The 8,361-nt window shown below is 43.8% G+C and overlaps 1 pseudogene; it reads left to right on the top strand.

The window, feature by feature from the left end:
- Positions 1 to 6,161: 6,161 nt before the first annotated feature.
- LOC114629843 lies at positions 6,162 to 6,713 on the top strand (annotated as a pseudogene).
- The last annotated feature ends 1,648 nt before the right edge of the window (positions 6,714 to 8,361 follow it).

Raw genomic sequence — 8,361 nt, 5'->3', positions numbered from 1 at the left:
CTCTCTCTCTCTCTCTCTCTCTCTCTCTCTCTCTCTCTCTCTCTCTCCCTCTCCTTATTGCAGATATGCCTTCTTATACAAATGTGCTCATACTTCAAGAACCCTGCTCCCAAGTTTATTCCCAGGCTCTGATAGAAACCAAGTGTTTGACCAGAACTACCCTATGGACGTGTAATGTTTACTTCTTTATAGCAATATTTTAAAGGATAAACATCTGTGAGGAAGAGATAGATAGGTCAGGCATGTGGACAGGGATACCATCAGCACCCTCTCCAGGTGTGTCCAGCTACTAGGAAGCTCTTCAGTGAATTAAGTTTTATACACGGTATTTGATGGTATTCACTAGTTACCTCCTAAGGCAATGATGTGGCAAAGTACCCGAGAGAAGCTCCTTACGGAGGGGCTCATCGGGCTCATGGTCTGATATAGCAGGCAGGGCACTGCAGCAGGCCTGTGAGCTGGCTGTCATATGTTGCCTGTAGTTGGGAATCAGACAGATGAATGCTGCTGCTGAGCTCTCTCTCCTTTCATTCAGCCCAAGACTCGAGCTTGTGGGCTGGTGCTGCCCATGTCCTGGGTGGGTCTTTCCTTTTCCACCTTTTTAAGCCTCTCTGAAAAACACCCATGGGCACAACCAGAAGTATGTCTCTTAGGGGAATCTACTTTCAATCAAGTTGATAATCAAAATTAACCATCATAACAGGGGCAAAAATTTCCAGGATTTTTGTTATGTATTTATTGTTTGTTTTGAAATAAGGTCTTGGTATATAGCCTAGGCTAGCCTTAAACTGAGACCTTTTTACTTCAGCCTCTCATTTGTTAAGATTTTGGCTTTGCTATTAGATCCAACCTCAAACTTGTGTGTGTGTGTGTGTGTGTGTGTGTGTGTATAGGTATCCAGTTGTCCCAGCACCATAAGAGAGTCATCTTAGTCTTGGAATTTTTGCTAAAAACCTGTTGACCACAGTTGTATGAGTTTTTTTCCTGATTCCTTAATCCCAGAATTCCATTATCTTTTGGGTTTTTGTTGTTTCTTTAAAACTTGCTATGTAGACTGGGCTGGCCTCAAACTCACAGAGCTTTGCTTGTCTCTATCTCTCCAGTGCTGGGACTAAAGGCATGCACCAAAGGCAAGTTTCAATCCTGTTATCTTGGTTGATATATTTATCCTTTATCCAGTGTCAGACTATTTTGGTAACTGTAGCTTTGAAATCAGGAAGTGGGAGTCCTCCAAGTTTGTTCTTTTTCAAAATTGTTTTGGCTTTCCAGAGCCCCTACAATTCCGCTTGGATTTTGGAATCAATTTTTTCATTTCTGCACTGAATCAAAAGATCTGAAGATAGAGCCTGGGAGTGACTGAAAAAATAAACACACAAGTTATGGGTAAAATACACACAACCTAAAATTGACTTTTTAATTTTAAAAAACATATTCACTTATTATGTGTATGTGTGTGTCACATGATCATATTTGCCACAGTGCATGTGTGTATACTTAAATTTTTCTCAACTCTAATTTTAATAATGGTTCTTAAATGCTTTAACCTCCCTTCTAACCCAACACCCACCAAAGGTAGTAGAAAAGAAAGGTTATTAGGATACAGGGGAAATGGACCTGTTTAGAAATTGTTCTTTGGAGCAAATGCAACCTGCATTGTCAGGAAATCAGGGGTTCAGTTCACAGGTCAGCAGCAGCAGCAGCTCAACTCACTCACAAATACTCCACGAATACACCAGCAGTCCAGTTCAGTAGTGTTGGGATAGCAAACTCGAATCAGCAGCAGTGCCATGACCTAGTAGGAACAGCCAGGTCTCAGCCAAATCGACACAAATCTGCAGGAGCCATTAGGACCAGCTTAGGCACCAGTAGAAGTTCTTTGCCATGGCTCTCACAATGAGGTAAAGGTCCACAAAGACAGGAGAAGAAGGAGCATTCCAAAGCTAGCTATGCAAGCCTGCCCATCACTCTCCATTGAGTCCTATCTATACTCCCTCCAAACACCATGTGTCCTCCACAGGTCTTGCCTGTGAATCTGTCTTAGCAAACCTCCATGTGAGTCTGTATCAGCTGACATCACTCTGCCAATTGGCCCAGAATCCAAGGAAGCGACAAGAAGCTGCCAGAACACCACCAGTAGGTTTTTGGTATGTTTCTTTCTATGGAGTCCCAACAAATGGGCTCAGCTACGCAATGTAAGGCAAACCAATGCGTGTGTGTTGTTAGTGAAGAATCCTTCACCATGCATCCTTTCATGTGCTTGCTTTAGCAAATCATCCTTTCACCTGTGTCTGCTTCAGTGAAACAGTCATTGACATAACTGACTTTCCAAAGAAACCGTAAGTTTGTGTGAAGGTCAGAGGACAGTTCTGTGGAGTTGGTTCTCTCTTTTCACCTTTAGAATGGTTCCAGGGATCAAATTCAGATTCCCCAGGTACCTTTATCATCTGAGCCAACTTGGCAACCTTATTTTTAATCTTTTGAGGGACTAATATACTATGTTTTCATAGAAATCACTTAACATTCCTGACAACCGTGCACGAAGTTCCCAATTTCTTCACATCCTCACTAATACTTGTTATTTTCTGAGATTGATTTTTCGCCCTCTCTCCTTCCTTCCTTTTTTCTTTTTTGATACTGTGAAATGACATGTCACTGTGGTTTGGCACAGAGTCCTCATTTTAAAATAACCCTTCTTATTCTGGAGTAATGCTACACTTACAAAGAAGTTGTAGATAGTAAGGAAAGCCCCTGTGTAGGTCTCAGTCTGTTTGCATGTTTCCAGATGTTGTCATCTGACCATGGTACTCTACTAAGTCTGAGCAGATGCTTTATTATCACATGAGTGTATGCTCACGCACACGTGAACATATGTGCACACACACATAGATAGATGGAGAGAGAAAGAGAGAGAGAGAGAGAGAGAGAGAGAGAGAGAGAGAGAGAGAGAGTGTACACATCCATGCTTGCACACATGCATGTGTGTGATGAACCTGGGGACCTCACACATGCTAGGCAAGAGCTCTACTACTGAGCTGTATCTTCTGTCTCACACAGTGACTTTAATTGTTTTTATTTACTATTTGTGTGTGTATGTGTATGTATGCATGTGTATGTGTTAGTTACCTTTCTATTACCAAGGAAATCATCATAAGCAGGGCAACTAACTTATAAGAGAGAGCATTTAATTTGGGGCTCCCAGTTCCAGAGGGTCAGACTCCATGATTCCCATGGTGGAAAGCATGGTAGCCAGGCATGGTCTAGGAGCAGTAACTGAGAGTTTACATCTGATTCACAGGCAATGAGGCAGAGAGAGAGAGAGAGAGAGAGAGAGAGAGAGAGAGAGAGAGAGAGAAAGGGAGAGGGAGGGAGAGAGAGCAGACACACAGACACACAGACACACAGACACACAGACAGGCACAGAGACAAAGAGTTAACTGGGAATGCCCTGAGCTTTTTTTTTTTTTTTTAAAAAAAAAAAGCCCACACGGTCTGACACCTCTCCTTCAACAAAGCCACACTCTAATCTCTCCCTAACAGTTCTACCAACTAAGGACCAAATATTCAAATACACGAGCCTATGAAGGCCATTCTCTTTCAAACCACCAAGTGTGTTTGTATATGTTAGTTAGTATGCATGTGACACAGTGAGCATGTGGAGATCAGAGGGTGCTTCATTGTGGAGGTTAGAGGACAACTTTGTGACCTCGGTTCTTTCTTTCCATGTTTATTGGCTTTCCAGGGATTGACTTCAGGTTGCTAGCCTTGCATTGCCAGAGCTTCATCCCCTGAGCCATCTTTAAAGGGCCTCACATGGTGCTTTTCACAGGTGCCGGGGAGCTAGAGCCCAGAAAAGGTTTTCCAAGGAAATATGTCTCAGGTGTTACTTGGTAAGAGGAGCATGAATGGATCCAGGACACAGGGTGTGATCCAAGCAGATGGGACAAGTTGTGTCAAAGCCTGGGGGTAATAAAGAACTGAGGACACTTGAGGATAATCATAATAGCAATAATGGTAATTTATTGACACTTACCATATGCCAAGCATTGGTAAGCACTTTAGAATGTTATTTCACTTAATTTCTCACAACAAGTCTATAAAGTTTGAGATGTTATCATTTCTGTTTTCCAGATGGGGCAACTGAGAGTTGACAGAAATAAGTTGTCCAAGGTCACCAAACCTGTTATAAAATGGCAGAGACGAGATTTGAACTGATATCCCCAACTAAACACACACCTACACACACACGCACACACTCCTATTTTCTTTTCTTCCACCAGCTCCAGTAAAGTGTATTCGCTTACCTATAGGAAGAAGAAAAGCATTAGATACACATTCTACCTCTGGCCTTCCCAAACAATCCGCCTTTCAGGACGCAGAGGCACTGTCATTCCAAACTGTCACTTACTGTTATTGTTTCTCTCATATGGATTGATAACTGAATGGATGAATGAATAAATAAAGAAAAAGAAAAAGCATTGGTAACACTTTATGATTATCTACTCATTCATGTTCACGTGTTTAATGGCTGCCTCTTCCACCGAGCTTTCAGCCCTCTGATGGCAAGGATCCAGTCCATTCAGGGAACCTGGTAAGAATAAATGCTGAGTTTTCTGGGGTGTTTTTTGGGGGGTCTAGGGACTGAACTCAGGACCTTGGCAAGTTAGACAAGCACTCTATCACTGAGCTACACCCATCGCCCCTCACATATTTTTTAAATAAGTTAAAACAAGAATTTTAGTATTGTGGGCTGGCAAGATGGCTCAGAGATTAATAGCACTGACTGCTCTTCCAGAGGTCCTGAATTCAAATCCCAGCAACCTCACGGTGGGTGGTTCACAACCATCTGTAATGAGATCTGATGCCTTCTTATGGGGTGTCTGAAGACAGCTACAGTGTACTTACATATAATAAATAAACCTTTGGGTTGGAGCGAGAGGAAGAAGGGAAGGGGAAAAAAAGAATTTCAGTATTTCTATGATGTCAAATGAGTGGCAGTTTTTTATTTATTTATTTAGCCTCTCTCTCTCTCTCTCTCTCTCTCTCTCTCTCTCTCTCTCTCTCTCTCTCTGTGTGTGTGTGTGTGTGATGTTAGGGATTCTAGGCAACTACCTCTGAGTATACCCCCAGACCTGAGGTTTATTTGGGGGGGGGGTCTCTTTGACATCGTTTTGGATATCATAGTTCCCTTGTCTGCAGCCTCACTTGTTCATCTGTCCAATTCTATAGAAGGTGCTAAGGGATTTTATTCTGTGGAAAGAGTTACAGGAAATACTCTGATCTATCTGACATAAGAAACATCTCTTGCAGCCTTTGAGACAGCTCAGTGGGTAAAGGTACTTGCTACCAAGCCTGACATACTGAGTGAGTTTAATTCCCAGGACCCTAGGTGAAAGGAGAGAATTAATTCCTGTATGTATGTTGTCTGCTGACCTCCACATTATCACACACACAAACATACATACACACACACACACAACAAGAGAGAGAGAGAGAGAGAGAGAGAGAGAGAGAGAGAGAGAGAGAAGAATATATATATATTAGAAAATTTAAGCCAGACATGGTGGTACATGCCCTTAGTCCTACAACTTGAGAGGCAGAAGCAGACAAATCTCTGAGTTCAAGGCCACTTTGGTTTATAGAGTGAGTTCCAGGACAGCCTGGGCTACACAGAGAAACTCTGTCTCAAAAAGGAAGAAAGAAAGAAAGAAAGAAAGAAAGAAAGAAAGAAAGAAAGAAAGGGAGAGAGAAAGAGAGAAAGAGAGAAAGGGAGAAAGGGAGAAAGGGAGAAAGGGAGAAAGAGAGGAAGAGAGAAAGAGAGGAGGAATTTTAAAGAAACATCTCTTTGACTATTGAGAAGTTCAGATCCAGAGAGAGAGGTGGTCAGTCTCTGTTCAAGAATATTGTCAACATGCCAGGTGTGATGTTACATGCCTGCAATCCCAGCACCTGGGAGGTAGAGGCAGGAGGACCAAAAGTTCAAGGGCTGGAGAGATGGCTCAGGGGTTAAGAGCTCTTCCAGAGGTCCTGAGTTCAATTCCTAGCAACCACATGGTGGCTCACAACCATCTGTAATGGGATCTGAGTCTACTCATAAATAAAATAGATAAGTCTTTTTTTTTTTAAAGCTCGGAGATGCTTTCTGGACCTGGCTGAGCAAGAGGCACCATCATGGGTGTTGACATTCGCCACAACAAGGACCGAAAGGTTCGGCGCAAGGAGCCCAAGAGCCAGGATATCTACTTGCGGCTGCTAGTCAAGCTGTACAGGTTTCTGGCCAGACGTACCAACTCCACCTTCAATCAGGTTGTGCTGAAGAAGTTATTTATGAGCCGCACTAACCGGCCACCTCTGTCCCTGTCCCGGATGATCCAAAAGAAGAAGCTTCCTGACCGGGAGAACAAAACCACTGTGGTTGTGGGGATTCTGGAAGTGCCCAAGCTGAAGGTGTGTGCACTGCGGGTGAGCAGCCGGGCCGAGGTTGCATCCTCAAGGCTGGGGATAAGATCCTCACCTTTGATTAGCTGCCCCTGGAGTCTCCCAAGGGCCGAGGCACTGTGCTCCTGTCTGGTCCTCGGAAGGGCCGAGAGGTGCACCGACATTTTAGCAAGGCCCCAGGAATACCACACAGCCACACCAAACCCTATGTCCATTCCAAGGGCTGGAAGTTCGAGCGTGCCAGAGGCTGAAGGGCCAGCCGAGGCTACAAAAACTAACCTTGGATCTTACTGTTAATAAAAAAGCTTTGGATGTTGAAAAAAAAAAGTTCAAAGATAAGGTTGGAGAGACAGCTCAATGAGTAAAGAAAGTACTTGCTATGCATGCATGAAGGCAGGAGTTCAGATTCCCAGAGCTCATGTAAAGTCTAGGCAAGCCTGTAATTCTGCCTGTAAAGTCTGCCTGTAATTCCAGCACTTGGGAAGTAGAGACAGAGGCTCACAGGACAAGCTAGGTAGATGAACTGGGTGGAATTGGTGAGCTCTGAGTTCAGTGAGAGACTCTGCCTTAACTAATACAGTGGAGAGTGATCAAGAAAGGCACCTGTTATCAACTTTTGGGCTCTACATATATGCACACATATATGCACATGCACCTGCACACACATGTACTTACATACATGTCCACATGCACATTCAGACATAACATTGGCACACATATAAAAAATGCACGAGCCGGGTGGTGGTGGTGCACGCCTTTAATCCCAGCACTTGGGAGGCAGAGGCAGGCGGATTTCTGAGTTCGAGAGTTCGAGGCTAGCCTGGTCTACAGAGTGAGTTCCAGGACAGCCAGGGCTACACAGAGAAACCCTGTCTCGAAAAACCAAACCAAAAAAAAAAAAAAAAATGCACGAGCTAAATGAGATTCTGTCTCACAAAATGGCAGGGAAGATGGGAGATAGCTCATCAGTAACATGGTTGCTTTGTAAGCATGGAAACCGAATTTAGTTCCAATGTATATTAAACAATCTGGGCATGGTGGTCATACTTATATGTACTTACAATCCCAGAGCTGGGAAGACAGAGACAGCAGGTTTCCCTGGGGTTCACTGGCCAGAAAATTTAGTCTATTCATCAAGCTCTAGACCAATGAGAGACCCCATGTCAAAACACCCGAGATGGGGAATGACATCTAAAGTGGACCTCTACCCTCTACATGTACAGATGAAGCGAGTACAAGCACACACAGACTATGAACAAGATAAAACTGAACACATCTCCAGGAAGTCAACCATATTCAAGGAGAGAAGGAGGCCAGTGACCTCCCCAGCAGTTCTCCTATTTTGGGAGTTGGCTTTCTGGCGCAGCACAGAGCTAGCGGAGAGACCATGCCGCAGGTGAAGGCGTAATTGCTCCTTACTTTCCCTGGCTCCTCCAGTGTTAAATTAGCTTTATGTCAATACCACATCAGCAGCTGGGATGAATTATTGAAGCTCATTCACTGCAATGGGCCCAGGTTCCATTCGCTTTATGGGATGAAGGTGGAGGTGAGCATATTATTTTTGTCTGTCTAGTTGCGGTCAGTACATGTTCAGCCTGTCTCTAATACGAAGGGACGCAGGCCTGATGTGCAGATGATTCCAGCCTTTATTTAGAGCGCCTGAGATGGATATAGTGGGAGGACTGAGTCCCTGAGTGGGACAGAGGAGGAAAGGAACCCCAGTCCACAGGGCCTCTTACCACTCTTCACAATGTTATCCCAAACACCTGTTCTTCTACACAGAAACACATACCACCAGCACACGTATGTGCATGTGTACATTTAGAGCGTTAATAAACCACACTCACTAGAGGCCCAGGAGGAAAAAATATAGAGGAGAGTTAAACATCTTAAAATAATGATTTTCCAAAAGATTACAAATTTTAA

The sequence above is a fragment of the Grammomys surdaster genome, unplaced genomic scaffold (genome assembly GCF_004785775.1).
Source record: "Grammomys surdaster isolate TR1022 unplaced genomic scaffold, NIH_TR_1.0 317, whole genome shotgun sequence".
NCBI lineage: Eukaryota > Metazoa > Chordata > Mammalia > Rodentia > Muridae > Grammomys > Grammomys surdaster.
This window is presented reverse-complemented; position numbering and strand designations above follow the sequence as displayed.